Below are 19,906 nucleotides of genomic sequence, written 5' to 3'. Positions count from 1 at the left end.
ATAATGTCAGGAAGGCTGCCATGTGTAACAGATGCGTTGGGTGTTTTCCGTAAAGAGAACAGAAGCCAGATCAGCAAGGGGTTGGCTCCGTCCAGGAAAGGAACTCCTCAGGCTCAAGGCTACCCAATAGGGAGCTGGTCTCTATGTGGTAATGAGCAACGTAGCACCAAAAATATCCAGAAAGAGGTTGGAAGTCCACCCAGCAGGGATGTGAGGACAGGGCTTCCTTACATCTGACAGGGAGCTGTAATAGCATGCTCTTACAGTTCTCTTCCCCTCTTTCACACCATGACTACCCTTGGTTAGCTGAATGACCCTGCGTGAGACCTCCCATGAGACCCCTCTGATGGGTGAATCATTTCTTCCTTTTTCCATTATGAAGAAAGAAAGGGGGAAGAACGGTCCAAGATACCTCTCTCAACAGTCCACATACACCACTTTTCATGTTAAGCTCCTCCACCTACAGGGTTGGCGGACAGACCAGTTCAGGTCTACCCAGTAGATGGGGAGATAGATACTCTCTGGATCCTGGTCCTCTCTACCCCTGTGGACTAGGTACCCCGAAGAACTCTAACGGGCTGACTCTCAGGAACAAACGCCCACATCTTGCAGCTCTGCCCTCTCACGACTGCATTTCTCCATTATCCATACCGTTCATGCTGGTTTATGAGACAATCTATGTTTCTGGCTGAGCATGTGAGACAGAGATCCCCTGAACTGTAACTGGATAAGCAAAATTTCAGCTCCAAGTCAGATTTTTTCCTAAGACCATATAAGTGCACATGAGTGAAACGATAACATGAAAATTCAGTGCTTTATTCCAGAAGGGTTTTCTCATAATATTAATGGAATTCTCCTCTTCTACTTGTTTGTCAAATTCTAAATTGTCAGGCTTGACTGAGCCCCACTGAGATTTCTGACCCATTTGTGCAGTTGGTTTTATATTTTTTTTCACTTTTTACAACATTTCATTCAGCCATGACCCTAAATTGAGAGCCATGAGCTTTATTCACTCCATGATGTGTTTCTGGAAGGTTTAAATCACCTTCATTACCTCCTTTAATGAATTATTCTTTTGTATCAAAAATATTTCTCTCCTCGGCTGGTCCCAGCCACAAAGCACTGGACTTCTTTACCGCCTAAATGAGGTTCCAGCCTATCCAATATCTGATGTTTAAAAGAAAATTGAGGATTAGGTAGGAAGTATTAAAGGAAACTATCACCTGCTGAAAAGAAGACACAATGGCAAAAAAAGTGCATGGAGGCCGCGTGGGCAGTGGGAGGTTAAGAACTTTTGTCTTTTATCTATGTTAAGGGTATGAGACTAATACTGTGTTATCCTCATGACGTTCATCTCCCACTTCTGGGGGAGGGGGAGGGAGATAACGAGAAAAAAGTCTTTAATTGTCTGAGAGAAAAATCCCTTATCAGATCCCAATGATTTTATTCACGATTTCCTGTTAATCTTCAACAACCTGTCATGTTTACTAACATAGAAAATAGTTACATCTCCTCCCCCAACCCCTACCCTAAATCAGTCAATCTTTCTCCGTGAACAGCTTGGGAGTTTTGCAAAAGTCAATATGCACCTGAAACCCGACAAGAGATCCATCAAGCTGAACAAATGTAGAGGAGAGCTGAAGAATGAAATGAGGGTCACTGGGATCTGCAACCTGCAGAAGTTTGAGAAGATTTGAGGGGAGGACAGTGCTTCTCCCAGGGAGGCCAAATAGGAAGGAGAAGATGTGGGGTTTCATACATTCCTTTGGGTGAGCTCAGGGTTGGGAGGCCAGAGAAGATCCCCAGACCAGCTGTACTTTAGTCTATTTATGTAAATGGCTTCTTCCTAAGATTTCCTTGGAAAAAGAGTTCCTGTTCCTTAATTTTTTTTAAAATTTCCGAAACAGATTGGTTTATGTTAAACTGGTTGGAGGATGGAGTGGAATGGACAGAGAGGACTTCTGAGGACCTTTAATTTAACAGCTCACCTCCACCCCCTTCCCCATCCAAAGGCGCTCTCCATGCCCCCTTGTCTCCATCAGCCCCTCCCTGGCAGCCTCCTGCTGAAGTTCTTATCTGGCCAGTTTTCCAGTGGCAAATCTGCATCCTTGTCCTCACCTCCAATTTATCCTCTTAAGTTCTACTCTTTCTACCTACCTTTCCAGATTTTATCCTCCTGAAGTCTTATTTGTAGCTAATTCTCAGTCTAAAATGTGACTTCGCGCTCTCCTTATTTTTACCCCACGTATTTCTTCACAGAGGTTCGAATGTTTTCTTTAGTGCAGACCCCACTGATGCAGCAGATTTTTACATTCAGGAAGAAAGAATTAAAAAAGGAAGGGAATATGCCAAGATATCAATAGTACTTATGAGGGAGGAAAAGATTGATGATTCTATTTGCTTTGGGTTTTTTTAGACTAGACTTAGACTTTTCTGTAGTTTTTATTCTCCTCATCCTCTGCAATGAACTTTGACAATCAAGTAGAAAAAAGCAGGTTACCCTTTGACAGGAAGTCCGTAGTCTATAGGCCATGCCATGTTGTAAATGCCTGTGGGCAGGGCAAGAAGTCCCCGGGTTGCCATAGCAACCAATTCACCTTACCCCATCCCTTTCGAAAGTGAATTACCTACCTTGCCCCTGAAGGTATTTGACAGCATGATCATCTCTATAAAGATGTTTGTCTTTTAACAGGAAAGTCCAGACACCTTCAAGACTCAAAGATTGGATTTCTCATGGGGAATTTCCAGCCCCATGACAGGTTGGTGGAGAAGTGCTTCGTGACCCAGATTATAATACCTGCAAGCAACCCAACGCTCTGCCACTTTTACTGGGCAAAACCAGAGGAAATTTCCATGACTGCTCTTTGTTTCCCATATCTGAGAATTTCATCACCCCTTTTAGAGTAAAGAGATAGCTTAAAGTGGAGGAAAAGTGGGAACCTGCAGCAGAGGAATGAGCTGGATGCTTTCACAACCACAGCTCTAGGAATGAGACATACAAATTAGTGCAGACCTCCAAACTCATCTTTACTATCCTTGTGTACCCTTCACTGCCTTGCTGGGCAGAGCCTTCAGCTGTCAGCTTTCTTTCTGGAGTCCTGCACATGGCTGTGACCTCCACTGCTTTCTAGCTGTGTGACCTTAAGCATGTTACTTCACAGCTCTTGTCACTAAGTCTTTATGTAAAAAACAAACAAACAAACAAACAAAACTGATAACAGTCTCTTCCTTGTGGAACTGTTGAGAAAATTAAATGAGATAATATATATAAAGTAGATAGCTCGATGCCTGGAACATAATAAGCACTCAATACCTGTTGCCTATAATTGTCATCATCAACATGATAAGCATCATCTATTTACTATTCCAACTCCCCCTCTGTAATTTTGGACAACAAACTGCCAAATGCTCAGGACATGAACAGATTCCTTTGGACAGCCTCACACAAGAATAGGAGCACTAGGATCACATAGTTGCTGATCTGCATTCTGGCTCTATCATTTATCAGTTGTGTAACCTTGTTTAAGTTACTAAGCCATTCTGGACTACATTTCCATCATCTGCAAATATTAAAGCAAGATAAAAGAGAGATAACTAAAGCATCACCCTTACAAGTCCATTATAAGGAATGATTGCATAGTGTAGCAGCTGGCATCAAGTATGTGCTCAATAAATGATAATCCCTTCCCCATAAGGATGACATTCAAACTTCAAATTCACTTCACTAGTGAGAATAGCCCAAGGAAAAGTTTCAAAATAAGTAAAATTTATAACCACAGTCCTTCAATCCCCATGTAATGGAATCGACTTCTCACCCCAAATGCCCACACATCTTACACAGCTGCCTATCTGTCCTTAGACACCCCGAACATATATACCAGGACCATTCCCCCACGTTATCCCAGGAGCCCTTAGAGACGATGTCCATAATGTAGAACTGTTTAGTTCCCCTCTCTGACCAACTTTACCCGACTTGGGTCCCATTACACTAAAGCTTTTTTAGAAGACTGGGTAGTGCTGTAAGATCCTCTTGATTGATAATGGTTAAGTGTTTAATAACTCACCCTTGCTTTTGATAAGCACATACACAAGTAAGAATAAATACAAGGATTCGAGGCTCTCATCATTCTTAAGAACAGAAATCATCTTCAGCCACATAGCATAGTGGGCCATTACTATCTGAAGAAATTCTTGCCCAGGAAGATTAAATAGTTTTATTAAACAGATTTATTTCCTTCTGTTTCAGGAACTTCATGAAAATTCATTCATATGAACTACTGACAATTCAGCTAGCCCTTTTTCAGGACTGTGGCCCCCTTCTCATAAGAGAAGACCACTCAGCTGGGCTTATCAAACACCCCTCCCCAAGGCTTGCCTCCAAACCCTCTCCTCACTGGATCCCCCAACTGAGCAATTATATCACAAATACTGCCTGATCTTCATCAGGACTCCACATGCAAATACCCACCTGGAGCCACAGCACTTGCACTGTATAATATCCCACCCTAGAAATCTCCCTTTGGAGACATTACTACAACCCAAGATAATGGTGACCTAAACTACAGCAAACAATCCACTGGCCTCTGCAACAGTGCTCTTTTCAGGGAGTCAATTTAGAAGATGTTTCTGGACAAAGCAGGCTTTTACCAAGACTTCTAAATCGTATTACATGAACAATAAGCTGCCTGTTTTGCCACTGTAACACCAGTTACAATTACTGAGTATTTATTTACTGAATGTTTCCTATGTGCTCAGCATTGGGCTCATCATTTTACATGATCATCTCATTTATCTCATGGAAATGCTTGAAGATAAGCATTATTTGCCTCCTCTTACAAATGAAGACACAGAGGCTGAGAGAAGTTAAATAATTTATTCAAGTCCTGAGAGCTTATAAATGGCACGTGGAGAATTCAAATGGAATCCCCCATCTGCCTCCAAAGCTGACATCCCACATCATTATCCCCAGTGCCGGTTTGTACAGATTACACTGTTTTGCATTCAGATAAAGACCTTTAACGGTTACCAGGAGAACCAGCTTCTTGAGGAGGGTTTCCGAAAGGCTGAAGGAGATGAAGTCCACGGCACAACTGAGGTGCTTGAGGGGCGTGGCTTTCAGCCAAGTGGAACCTGGCACCGTCCCTCCGGCCAGTCGCCCTCCGTCGCCCTCCTCCGTCTTCTCTGCTCCCTCCCAGGCCCCTAAATTGTGGCGAAAGTTGATTTTTAATAGGAGACTCAAGAAGGTTTAAAGAGTCAAGGGCTTCCCTGGTGGCGCAGTGGTTGAGAATCCGCCTGCCAATGCAGGGGACACGGGTTCAAGCCCTGGTCTGGGAAGATCCCACATGCCGCAGAGCAACTAAGCCCATGCGCCACAACTACTGAGCCTGCGCGTCTGGAGCCTGTGAGCCACAACTACTGAGCCTGCGCGTCTGGAGCCTGTGCTCCGCAACAAGAGAGGCCGCGATAGTGAGAGGCCCCCACTTGCCGCAACTAGAGAAAGCCCTCGCACAGAAACGAAGGCCCAACGCAGCCAAAAATAAATAAATAAATAAATAAAGAGCCAAATTAACAGCCGATGGTGCCTCGGCTCCCTGGAGGAGATGTTCAGGACCCCTCCTGACGCCCGGCAGGGACCCCTGAGGCCAGCCGGGAAGTCAGGCCCAGTACGTGGGTGCAGGGCTGCCGAGGCGGAGTCGCTCTCAGCCTCCCCGGCAGCTGCTTCGACGCTCCTCACAAAGGAGAAGCCGCGCTGTATGTACCGAAACATAACTAATCTTAATGTCAGCAGTAATGGAAATTACACTCCATTATCATTAGCTCAAATAAGAATAATGATATGGAATTAGCTTGCAGGTATTTTTTTCTCTTTGTAAAATAGATACTTTTCAGTAAACTTGGCTCTAAGGGAAATTTGGGTTTCAAGCAAATCTTGTTTTCCCATTGACTGCCTTTTGAAAATGAAAGATGCTTTTCCTAAGCTTCAGAAAGAGTGGCTAAGAAGGCTGAGAAACCATCCTTCACAGCATTGTTTTAAATCTAGACTCGCCTACTGCTGGTTGGGTTTTTTTGAATCACCAACTGCTTCTAATACCTTTCCACAGATACATTCCCAAGCCAGAGAAGTTTCTCCACTCTTGAGAAAGCCTCAGAAGCCATATCTGCCTTTTCCTCTACACACCCAGCTCTTCCTCTGGTCCTTGGAGAGTACCATGTCCCAGGTATTAGGCTACAGTGCTACAGGGGAAGGGACCACTAACAAATAGGGACATACTCCAGACCAGAACCCCCTGCCACTTCCCTGCATCCCATATGATGAATCAACCTCACCTTGTACTTTATCAATTCTAAGATATATATTTTTTCACATTTTAGCATTTCCAGAATTAAGATGCTTCTTACCAATGATGATGTTTCAATGACAACTGGCAGCATTTTTTCGCTCTTCATGGCACATAAAAATTGGAGCATCTTATAGTCAATGACATCCTAGATTTGAGGAAGTAGGATTAATTTTTCAATATTTAGTTTGAAAATTCTCTAAAAGGAGCTTGTTCCCAGCAAGAAATGATAGCTTGAGAGTTTTGCTCAGCGTATGGGAATAAGCAGAGACAGTTTTCCCTGAAAGCCAGATTTTGCTGTGTCTAGGTATGTGGTGAATTATCAGCTAAAACCATACTCATACCCCCTAAACTCCAGGAACCACCATTCACTCATTCAACAAACACGCTTAACAACTACTATGTGCTAGTATGTGCGAGGCAGTATTGTAGGCACTGGGGATATTAGAGCAGGAAATGAGATGCACAAAGTCTCTACTCTTAGGGGCTTGCATTCCCATGGGGGAGCTGGGGAGCCTCTCAGATCCAAATAGGTGCACACACACACACACACACACACACACACAAATTAGGTAACTTCAGACAATGACGAGTGCTACAGTGAAAATCAAATAATGATTCTAGAGGGACTGGTGGGGCCGCTACTTTAGACTGGGTGGCTGGGGCAACTCTTTGAGGAGGGGGCATTAGCACTGAAACCGGAATGTAGGAAAGAATCAGGCTGCAGAGATCCGGGGACAGAAAATTCTAGGAATCTGGAGAGCGGAGCAAGTAGAAAAGCCCAAATTTGTTGAGTGCAAATAACAAAAAGTCTGGAAGCTAAAGCCAGGTGAAGAAAGTGAGGGGAGAGCAGTAGGGCAGAGATCAGAATGCGGGACCCCCACCGCTTTGACATTCATCACAGCGGGTTGTGCAAAATCAGGTGGGGGGGGGCAGATATGTCGGTCAGATTTTCTCACTCTCCTTTTTGTTATTTGTTTTTGACATCTCTGCCAGACAGCCCTTAGGAATGATCATCTTTGCCTGGACCTAAAATTTCCCAGGAGTTTTCCTATACCTCCAGAGTTTTCTTTTGAGTCTAGATTCTTCGTAGGGAAAGAAGCACCTGCTAAGCCCTAAGACGAGCCCCAGTCCCTTCTGGGTTATTGTAGATAACCTTCCTCCTAGTTTCATTTTGCCATTTCCACTGTTTACTCATCAGAAGGCAACACTTAAAGAAGAAAGCCAGGATTTAGACCTGGAAGAAGAAAAACAGAGCACTTCCCCGCCTGCCTTTCTCTGTCAATGGATGAGGGAGACACATGTCCGTCAGTGGCGTTGCCTGCTTCTGGCCAGAGTACAGACAAGCAGTGTGGACTATAGGAAAACAAATCTGCACGTGCAAACATCACGTGCAAATTGGTTCACACTGCATTATGCTTCCAGGCCTTGAGCATGCGCAGAGCAAGGTAAAGAGCTCAGCCTCTGTGCTCCTGGCCCGCTGTCCTTTGGCCTGATGTCATACGGTAGCACAGCACTGAAAAGTCCCGAAGCAAGCGTGAGCCTTGCACTTCCTTGTTTGAACTCCACTCCTATCCCCCGTGGTCCTCCGAGTGCCCCTTCCCTACCGCCTGGAATGTGCCAGCAGCAGCCTCCTACTTGACCCGCATGCCTCCCCTCCACTGCCCAACACATCTCACTAAAACACACACTCAGATGCTGTCATCCTCTACTCAGAAAAATGGAACAGCTCAGGGAAATCCAGAAGATCTGTGGATGCCAACAGGGGCCTATTGTTCTCTGGGTCTCCTTGTATGGGCGTAGCAGTTGCCAGGCAGCCTGGGTGTCCCTGGGATTAGGGGGAGGGGCTAAGGAAGAGGCTGAGCAGGGTCTCTGACCCCTGCTGCCACCAGAACAGCTCCACCATCAGCTGTTTACATGCAATGGCTCTGTCAAGGTTTTCATTTCAAGTTTAATACCTAAAATTTCTTTCTTTAAAATAAAAATAAAAGATTTGAAACCCTCTGGTAGTGAAATGAAGTGGGATTTCAGTCCCACTGTGCCAAGTACACATCATGCAATCTTGGGCAAGTCAGCCAACCTCTCTGAACCTCAATGTTTTGTATAGAACAGTTTCCCAGCCTGGAACTATGGACATCTGAGGCCGAATATTATGTCGTAGGGTCGGGGGCAGCTGCCCTGTGCATTGTAGGATATTTAGCAGCATCCTGCCCTCTACCCACATGATGCCAGGACCGCCCACACCCCCTGCAGATGTAGCAATGAAAAATGTCTCCAGACCTTGTTAAATGTTCCCTTGGGACAAAATCACTCACGCTGAGAACTGCTGCTCTAGAAGAGTTAAATATTTACCTGTCTTGCAGGACTACTGTGAGCATTAAATGAGATAATATATGAAAAAGTGCTCTGCAAACTGCTATTATTAGAAGTCTGTTGGAAGCATCTGACTTACATCCTGACATAAACAAATAATTGTACAGTCAATCCTGAATGGGATGAGGAAGCTACTGTGCACTTTCAGAGCTCTGAGATGTTTATCTTTTTGTCTATCTCTTTCAATCTTTGTGATATCTTATCTTTGTCAATCCATAGCCAGTCATTCATTATGCCAGGGTGACACAAATTCTGAAATCCAGAACATTTAGAGCTCAGCAATCCTGGATGTTAACCCCTGATTCCCCAGAATGAAAACAAAGTACGTAAGTGTGTGTGGATCAACCTTCTAGAGTAAGAGGTTTGAGCTTTTAGCAAACACACACGACCTTCACACACGAGCCTGAGCTTCCTTGAACACGTTCACACTGTTGTCAAAGCAACATCAATGGCCCAAACCTACAGGCAGATAGATAACCAGGCCAGAGGGAAAGCCCTAGAGATAGAACCAGGTCTTTAGTGCCAGAAAACAGGATAGTCTGGTTGAAACACAGCAGCCTGCTTAGTTGTGAGAACCAGGATTGGCTGCAACCTTAGTACAACAATGTTTTTTGCAGACAACAGTTTATGTCAGGCAAGGAAAACACACCACCGCCATCCACAGTTCTGTTAGACCCCGTGTGGGTGCCTGGGAACATCCTGGCCATCTTGGGAAGGTAGTTCACCATCTTGCCTATACTAACATTCATTGTCATTTCCACCGGAAGCTGACCCTTCTCATTTAATTAGGTCCAGTTTAACTGTTTATTTCAGCGTCTTAATCCCAAGAGACTCAAAAGTTACTTGACTAAGGCTCAAGGATGAAGATAACAATTTTACATCTCTCTCTGAGTCAAACTTGACTAGCTCTTCCTTAGGACCACCACACAGTAAAAACGAGCACGTGTTCCAAACCTCCTAAAGGATGCATCAGCCCGTCTTTAAATTATAATCTCTGACAATTTACTGAGCTCTGAAAGTGTCCCATGAGAATATTTATTTCAGAGGTTTTCAAACTTGATTCTTTCGAGCCCTGAGGAACGTCCATGGAAGTTTCTCAGCATCAATCACGAGCCAGGGAAAGAAGAGGTGAAAAGGGAAAGGCCAGGCTGTGATTCACTGGGATCTCCCACTTCTGCTCCCGTTTTATCTGCTTTAGATGTGTCATCTCCTCAGAGGATTTCTTTAAAAAAAAAAAAGTTTCTTCTACTAAAGCACCCTCAAACCACTCAACTTGTACAGCCCTCCCACTTTTGGAAAACCAAACTGAAGTCAAGTACAATGACAAAGAACTAATTTCAGGTCCCATGCCCATCAGCCAAGTCCAGGTTTCCTGACTCCATGTGGAAGGTGAGACTCATCCTTGAAATAGGAAGATTTTCTGCTTTGAAGACAGTCACAACGGAGTTTGAATTTCAGCTCTCCACTTACCATTCATGGGATCTTGGGGAAAAAATGATTAACCTCTCCTAACTACAACTTCCTTGTATGTAAAATGGGAATATAACGTGCCTGGCAAGTGCCACTGCTCTGTAATTAATAGTTATGATCATTATTCCCTGAAGGTACTCTCATAAACAATAATTCTCTTATCACTCCCCAACTTCCTGCCCTCTTCCTTGAGGGATCGCAGAGAACAGTTCATGAAACATATTATCAAATGGGATGTGGGATGCCTGTGAACCATGGGAAGGCAGATGGGCATCTTCCTTAAGTCGTGCCTTTGGCCTTGGCAGCAAAGGTGAAGAAGGTAACAGGTTATCACAAGGGTTCAGGGGAGATGGGGAAAAGTAACTGCAGGATTCTCTGCTCTCTACCAGAGGCAGCCCTCAAAAAAGCTGCGCGAGATGCGAGATGCTCCCTACCCTCGGTAAGTCCCTCTCAACCCCGCTAACCTCACTGGGAGTGCAACAAACTCCAGCAACTTTTCCAACACCGGGCTTGGGCTCCGCTCACCCTGCCTCCTCCCAGCTCCCTTAAATAATGGCTGAGCGAATGCCTCCGGGACCATCTTCAGCTAATTTCCTTCAAGACATGCAAGCTGCTAACGCTGGGAAGCACAGATAGTGTGGAATAGCAAATATGGCCAAAATTAGATTAAAATAACCTCCTGATAAACAAATTACTCACCGAAAATAAATATTGGACTAGCGCGGCCAAGATAACTAGAAGAACAGCACCACCACATGGCAGGAAGAGGAAGTACATGAGCTGCGGTCTGTGGCCAGGGACGATCAGCACCCACCCCCAACTCGGGGGCCTGACAAAGCCAGCAGGGAAAGGGAACTAGCAGCTGTAATCCTTCCCGGCCCTGTTCCCTTCTCCTCTCACTCACCCCGTCATTCATCAGCCTCGCCTGATGCTCAGCCTCACAGCAGAGACTCTGGCCCTTTGCACAGCCATGTTGGTGTGTTGGCACCTCTCACTGGGTCCCCTTCAGATGCTTGTATGGGATGGACCGTGTGATGCTCTTTCCTAAACTAAATGACAGGTGCTCCCACCACACACACACACGCACACAAATCCTTCTAATACTTAGAAAGTATTTATTTAGCTTCCTTTCAGATTTTGATCTTATCTTCTTTGGGCTAAATAAACCTACCCTTGTTCACCTCTCCTTGGTGTGCACAGAGCTCAGGTCCCAGGGTCTACAGCAGGTAAGCTCTGTAGCCCAACCTCTCCAGGCCTCAGTTCCTACACCTGTGAAATGGTAATGATGATACCCCGTTACTAGGCATGTACATGCAGTGGTATATACAGTGGCTGACACGCTAAGCAGTCGATAAATGGTACACATGTGCGTTGTCATTTCAATCCCACCGTGTGATGGATGTAGTTTGCTAGTCTGCATTCATACAAAGTCGATCACAGCAGTCCATCCCAGTGTGACAAATGCAAAAATCTAGCAATATTACTTGAAGCAGATTTCTGGATCATCGCAGAAATACAGGGCCTGCTTCTCCAGAAGTTATGATGGCAGAAAGGACGTCAGGTCTATAATCACACCACAGTTTGATTCTTTCTGGGGACAGGAATTGGGCTGGCCTCTTCATTAAGGCATATTGGAAGCAAATGTATGAGGCTTAAGTCACGAAACTGGAATCCTTCTTTAGTTAACATTAGTGTGTTAGAGGTTCTCTGGGTACAGCTCAATGTGAGGTGTGCGCGCTATGACAGGGACCCCAGTGCCCATGGAGGTAGACCCTGCAGGGAAAATACGTGCATACGTACACAAAAATGCAGACACACAAACACATATGCAAAAATATAGGACTCACTGATTACAGTATAGTTACTTCTTAGTTATAGTTAGTATATTTATAGTTAGTATAAATATAGTGAAAAGGTTTAATTGGAAACCTAACCCTGGGCAGAGATGGGGGGTTGTCAATACCCTTGACAGAGACATTTGTGCTGAGACAAAAGAAAGAACCAGTGTTAGCTGGACAGGAAACCTTCTAAGTCTCAGAGATCTGGGTGGGTCACTCCCTCTCTCTGGTCCTCAGTTTCCCTGTGTGAAAATGCGGAGAGGGGTGGATAAGACCAACCGTTTTCTGGGATCTAGACAACAGTGTGTATTGTAGTCATCAAACTCACTAAGAGACTAGATCTTAATTATTCCAACCACTAAAAGGAAATGATACTTATGTGATGTGACAGAGGTGCAAATTATTGCTATAACAGCAATACAGCGACATAGATGTAGCAAATCTAGAACGTAAATCTAGAACGTAAATGTGTTACAGGTACACAGTGTTCAGTGTCAAATATATTTCAAGTTTTAGAAAGATTAGTAGTTTTCTGGGTTCTCAGGGAGCCCAATATTTTTGTGAACGTGTCTCAGAGGCCACCTTAGGGGAGAATCATTGGGAAATGGACAGACAGGGCTCTGAGTTCTCAAAGAAAAAAATGTTTGAACACCACTGCACTAAACAACCTCGAAGGTCTTTTCCAGCTCTGATGGTCTGACTCCATGGCCCTCCTCTGGAAACTGAAGGGGAAACACTCCGTGGGCAGAACCCTGGGGCACCAGGCTTGTCCAGGCAGCCTGGGAAGCCAGGAGGACAGATTCCAGGCCCCGTGGGAACACAGATTGTACATGTGAGCCCTGTGAAGTCTGTGCCACCCTACGGCTACTGGTGTATGTCAGAAGTTCAAAGGAATCACACGGCCAACCATCCTACAACACTGATGCCATTCTGAGAACTCCTCAGAGCTCCTAGAATTCCTACAAAAGCCTCAGTTGGGGCTTTTCAAACATGGCCCCTTCTCTGACATTTTGCTGTAGAGCAACTATCTGGCCACCAAGTCCTCCAGTCCCTACACTGCTGATTGCCAGGCCATAGTAGAGGACCGTTGAGAGCTTGAGGTGTCTGTCCATGATCAGGACTCTAGGCGCCAGAAGTCCCCTCCTTCCTATACCCCCGCCAGCAACAGGCTGCGCTGACCCCGTGAGCCAGCCGGGCAGAGCTCACCGAGGAAGACACCAGAGAACCTCCTCTTCCTGCCAAACTTCCCACGAGCTCCCTTGCATCTCTCCCTCCCTTCTTTCTTCTCTGTCTCCCTCCCTTTACTAACTCACTTTCCCATTCCCTGCACCCTCCCCATTGCCCCAACTTATGCAAACTCCCAGACTCCTCTGAATGCTAATGCTGAAGTTGGAGAGTGGTCTGAAGTAGACCCATCATCCTCTTACTAAGATGTAGGGCCTGAACCAGAAAGTGCTTCAGGTCTTTCCTTGTTGCGAGAATGTGACCTTTAAAGCTGGGCAGCAAGGTTACTACCAAGGCGTTACGTGAAGATTCATCCCTGGAGCCAGTACAGATCAGGCAGAATCCCACGGCGCACGCTCATTCCAAGCACCACTGCCAGGCCACCACTTCTCCAAACTGCATTTATACCTAATGCTCACAAAAGGGTGTTAGGGAGCAGAAAGAAAAAGGGAGAGGTGGAGAGGCCAATGAGAAAGGAGAAGAAGATGAGGGAAAAAAAAGGAAAAAGAGACACAGAAGTCCAGGTAGAGACACAGATAAAAGAGAGAAAGGCAGAGTGGATGCAGATAGAAAAAGGGACAAGGGCACATGGATGGACCTAGAGATTATCATACTAAGTGAAATGAGTCAGAAAGAGAAAGACAGATACCATATGAGATCACTTATATGTGGAACCTAAAATATGACACAAATGCTGTATAGCACAGGGAACTCGACTCGATACTCTGTAATGACCTATATGGGAAAAGAATCTAAAAGAGAATGGATATATGTGTACGTGTAACTGATTCACTTTGCTGTACAGCAGAAACTAACACAACATTGTAAATCAACGACAGTCCAATAAAAATTTTTAAAGTAAATAAATAAACTAGACATAACTTGGTTTAAAAATAAAATAAAATGAAATATGAAACAAAAACAGACTCACAGATATAGAGAACAGACTTGTGGTTACCAAGGAGGAGGGGGCATTGGGGGAGGGATGGACTGGGAGTTTGGGGTTAGTAGATGCAGATTATTACATATAGGATGGATAAACAATAAGGTCCTACTGTATTACACAGGGAACTATATTCAATATCTTGGGATAAATGATAATGGAAAGGAATAAATAAAAGAATGTATATATGTGTATAACTGAGTCACTTTGCTGTACACCAGAAATTAACACATTGTAAATCAACTATACTTCAATAAAGAAGTTAATTTTTTTTAAAAAGGGACAGGGGCAAAGGACCATGTCTTATTTTATTAATTAGAGAAAAAACTGCCTGCAGTGGAAGCATTATTTATTAATCAAAGCCTTATTAAGTTTTGGTAATAAAAAGCTAAATGTTTTTGTGCAGGATAAAGCATAAAAGGGCAAAGCTTTCAATACAGGAAAATTTAGTGTTTGCACATGCGTAGGTAGGGAACTGATACAATAAAAGTATGCAATCTGGATTAGACCATTCTAGCCCACATACATACAAAAAGGACCCTTGAATGAGCAATGACTTCAATTTTTAGGATTCTAAATTTCGGAAATAATTGGAAAAGAGGCCTAGGACTTCCAAGGCTTTATTTTGCATGCTGTTCCTCGGAAAAGGAAAGAGATGAGAGCTGTCTTTTGGTTCGTTTCTCTCTGTCCGCCATCTACCTTTCCTACACTGACTTCTCATGCAATAGCTACTTGATGGAAGAAAGGGCTGAGACAAAATAACAAAATTGTTCTTATGCAACCTGGTGTTCTTTCCCTTTCTTTCTGTTATGGTGGGCAGCTCCAAGGCTCCCAGATCCCTCAGCCCTGCTCTCCCCGTTACTGGTGAGGGTTGCCTCCCACCACCCACTACGTCATAGGGCCTTGTTGACCTAAGATTCACAAGCCCACCCATGTTTACTGCCCCCAAGGTAGTAGATATGTCCTTCTGGCTCTATTTTAACTGGGGAATGTTCTCCTTTTATTATAGAGATATACTAAAATGGCCCACTTTTATACTGATAAGTATCAAGGCCAGAATAATCACCAGCTAAAAAGAGTTTGCTTTCAGGAGATAAAGGTTCACATAAATATTCCCAGATATCAGTGCCAGATGGTGAGGGTTTGAATTTTAGACAGGAACTGACTTCCTGCATTTAGGTTCAGTGGACACAAACTCATCTGGGATGTAAATTGACAGACATTCCATGTCAAGTCTTACTTATGCATGAAGGCATTTGAAGCAACTAGAGAATTCCATGACACTCATCCCCCCCACAGCAAACCCAGCCTAAGTGCAGTGGTACCATCCATACCCAGACCTTACATGCCACACAATACTTTGGTTAGGCTGGTAGAACAAAGATGGCAACTGCTCCTCCCCAAATCCATGAAAGACTTTGCTATTTAAACACAGCACCCTTGAACCTTCCTACATTGCTTGTGGGAACTGGTGCAGCTACTGTGGAAAACAGTATGGAGGTTTCTCAAAAAGCTAAAAATACAACTACCATATGACCCAGCCATTCCACTCCTGGTGTATATCCAAAAAGAAAACAAAACACTAATTCAAAAAGATACATGCATCCCAATGTTCATAGCAGCATTATTTATGATTGCCAAGATATGGAAGCAACCTAAGTGTCCATCAACAAATGAATGGATGAAGAAGATGTGGTATACACATATACAATGGAATACTATGCAGCCATAAAAAAGAATGAAAATTTGCATTTGCAGCAACTTGTATGGACTTGGAGGGCATTATGCTAAATGAATAAGTCAGAAAGAGAAAGACAAATACTGTATCGTATCACTTATATGTGGAATCTAAAAAAAAATACAACAAACTAGTGAATATAAAAACAAAGAAGCAGACTCACAGATATAGAGAACAAATTAGTGGTTACCAGTAGGGAGAGGGAAGTGGGGAGGGGCAGTATAGGGGTAGGAGATTAAGAGGTACAAACTTTTAGGTATAAAATAATCTACAAAGATATATTGTACAACACAGGGAATATAGCCAATATTTCATAATAACTATAAATGGAGTATAACCTTTAAAAATTGTGAATCACTATATTGTATACCTGTGACTTGTATAATACTGTACATCAACTATACTTCAATAAAAAATAAATTTAAAAAAGAAAAAACAGCCCTCTTGCCTGCTGAGCTCAAATATGATCTCAGAATCCTACCCACACATGGGAGTTGGCACTTGCAATGGAACTTTCTTTTTTTTTTTTGCAGTTCGCAGGCCTCTCCTGTTGCGGAGCACAGGCTCTGGACGCGCAGGCTTAGCAGCCACGGCTCACAGGCCCAGCCGCTCCACAGCATGTGGGATCTTCCCGGACCGGGGCACGAACCCGTGTCCCCTGCATTGGCAGGCGGACTCTCAACCACTGCGCCACCAGGGAAGCCCTGCAATGGAAATTTCTGCTGTCCTTGTTCTAAGATCCTCTAGATCTCTAGAACCTCCTCCCCCCCAAGTAACTTCTGCATGTTCATAAAGACTTTCTGCCATCATATTCTTACTTCATGTGAACCCACAGGAATGACACCAGTGCTGGGGAATTTAAGATCAATTATGCAAGAAGAGCATTGCTATGAAATACCAATAAAAGTATTTGGGAGGGATCATCTGAAACCCTGAATGAGCTTCAGCTAATGTGTGATCAAATATGCAACAGTGATTCAGAAGGAGGCAATTTTCACATCCCAGGGGACAATTAGCAGTGTCTAGAGACAAATCTTAGTCATTATAACTGGCAATGTCACCTGGTGAGAAAAGGCCAGGGATGCTGCTAAACATTCCAAAATGCACAGGACAGGCCTCAACAACTAAGAATTATCCAGTTCAAAATGCAAGGGTGTTAAGGTTGAGAAACCCTGATAGACATGAAGGCTGAGTATTTAGTGGTAGAAAGACCATAAGAGAAGTCCTCATCCAGCTCTCTCGTGTTAGGATGAACCTGAGACTCAGACAAAAGTCTATGTGGACAGCTCAGCAGAATTAGCAAATAAGCCTATATATCCTTCTAATGTGACAATAAAACTTGTTTTATATGTGGAGGATGGCAGGCTATCATTTCCCTGACAGTCCATTTGTATAGTTAAACAGAGATTAGAACTAATATCATTGGTTCTATGCATGGGTCGTTGGATTCAGTAGTACAGGGTAGTAGGGGGCGGTATTGCCTTTTTTTATACATGTAGATATTATAACTCATTCATTCACTTAAACATTTAGTACACAAATATTTATTTTAGGCTTTTTATTGTGCTGATGCAAGTAATACAACAATCAGCAAAGATGACCCTTGCCCTCAAAAGTTTGCAATCTGCTGGGAGAGATGGGCAACAGCAAATTCAATGCAGCATAATCAATGTTGTGTTGGGAGAGCCTATGGGAGCATAGAGGAGGGGCATCCAGCCTGGTCTTGTAGCCAGGGAAAGTGTTTTCAGAGGGAATGAGGTCTGAGCTGAGCTCTGGAGGGAGAGTAGAAGTTAGAAACTCTACAACTGAGCCCCTAGTGCAGTGTACTCCATTTGCTAAGCACAACTAGCACGTTGGAAACCCACTTAAGGCTCTAAGCCTGAATCAGACGGTATTTGCACTGGCTATTGGTTTCTCCTGGGCCCGTGCATCATGTTTTACACAGAAATAGTTAATAACTGTCATGTGACTACATTCAGATTTTTACACATGGTGTATCAGGACACTCAACTCTGAGCTTCAGGGGGGTGTGTGTATGGGTAGAAAAATAAGTCAGCCTTTCTCAGCTAGTGTAAACAGCTCTTTGCAGGAAACTGCTCTCAGCAGGAAGCCACTTTCTCCTCACTTTAACATAGCTAGATTGTAACTAACTTTTTTTTTTGTATTTTTATTGGAATACAGTTGATTTACAATGTTGTTAGTTTCAGGTGTACAGCAAAGTGAATCAGTTATACATATACATATATCCACACTTTTTTAGATTCTTTTCCCATATAGGTCATTACAGATTATTGAGTTCCCTGTGCTATACAGTATGTCCTTATTAGTTATCTATTTTATATATAGTAGTGTGTATATGTCAGTCCCAATCTCCCAATTTATCCCTCCCCAACCCTTTCGCTGCTGGTAACCATAAGTTTGTCTTCTACATCTGTGACTCTATATCACTTTTGCAAATAAGTTCGTTTGCACCATTTAACTAATTTTGCACCCCAATTCTCTACAATCTCCGGCTCAAGTACACCTTTCAAATCTTTTAATCACACAATACCTTGCCTAACTCATCGGTTCTTTCCATAGATCAAAGAAGTAGAAATGAAGAATAAGTAATTAACAGATGACCAGATCTCTTCCCTAGCTTCCCCGTCAGTAATCTCCCGAACGGACTGTGTGACCAAACTGCATGAACAAGGTAACATCTTAGAGGAAGATCACCAGAAGTCTACAAGCCTGCACACAGTGAGGGATGGTGATGATTCTGACCCCCTATCTCAATGACTAACTGAGATTACTTCCCTCCTTCCCTTTAGAAGTATCATGGACGAATCTTCAGAAGTGGTTTTGGGGGGAGGCTGAGTCTACCATCTCCCCAGATTGCCAGCATTCTGATTAAAGGCATCTTTCCTTTCTACCAACATTTGCAAGTATGTAATTGATTTTGTAAGCAGCAAGCAGCGGGACCCCACCCCCTGCATTTGATAACACTAGCAGGGCTTTGACCCCATGAAACATCAGGCCTCTACTGCCAAAGCTGGGCAGGGAGGATCCAGGAGAAAGCTACTTTCCTAAGGCACAGCACTCGCCGGCTGGCTTACCCAGCCGTTCTCAGCATCTTTACTTCCTGCAATCCAAGAACTTCCTCACCTTGCTTCCTCGAACACCTGGTGTTATAATCAGGTGAGCAGACAGAGTGAGCAGGTAAATAATGAAAACCCAGATGCCAAACCTGAGTCAAGTTCAGTATGGAGAATGAACCGTTCTCTCCCCATAACCCGCAGGTAACACTTTCTCCCCGCCTCCTATCTCGAGGGCTTCCTAACCCCTCACTCTTCATTCCCCAACCTGCTCTAACCACCTTCACTCTCCCTGCAGGTCAGGCAGCTGTGGATAGACTTGTGTACTGTATCAAGTTCCAACAAACCAAATGAATTCAAGCTTCAATTATTTTTTCAGTCTACAAAGGGAAGCACTATGTGATGTGACTCTTTCTCTGCACTTAGAGTTGACAGAGATACATGGTTGGGGGAGAAGGTGTTTTGATTATCATTTATTTATTTGTAAGTTTTATTAAAGTTCACCTATTATCCACATGCCTTGGGCTCCCTATAGAGAAACAAATATCACAATTGAAGCAGCTGGTTTCCAAGATGCCAAATTAAAATAGATGAAGAGGTAAGGAGGGGAAAAAAATAAAAACATTAAGCTGAAACTTCTTCACTCCCAAGTGCATGGTGCCTTCTACTATATTGCACACATGAAATTGACTCCCAATGTAATTAGACCAGAGCTACAAGGCAAACAAACAAAAACAATTCTCAAATTATTCAGACTCCCAGAGCTATTCTTTTGCAATCACTCAAGTAACTGAGGAAAGAGCCAATTTTTTAATATAAATTTGTTATCAGCATCTACACTGTCCAAGCGATTCCAACACCCCATCTACCCAAGAATATACTCACTAGCTGAGTTGTGAATCAAAGGC

The 19,906-nt window shown here is 43.7% G+C and overlaps 1 protein-coding gene across 1 annotated transcript in view; it reads right to left on the bottom strand.

Annotated features, from left to right (window-relative positions):
- Positions 1-19,906, bottom strand: part of AGBL1 (AGBL carboxypeptidase 1) — a 707,098-nt gene that overhangs the window by 617,342 nt on the left and 69,850 nt on the right. The gene's annotated exons all lie outside the window — the stretch shown is intronic.

This window comes from Mesoplodon densirostris, chromosome 4 (assembly GCF_025265405.1).
Source record: "Mesoplodon densirostris isolate mMesDen1 chromosome 4, mMesDen1 primary haplotype, whole genome shotgun sequence".
Taxonomy (NCBI): Eukaryota; Metazoa; Chordata; class Mammalia; order Artiodactyla; family Ziphiidae; genus Mesoplodon; species Mesoplodon densirostris.
This window is presented reverse-complemented; position numbering and strand designations above follow the sequence as displayed.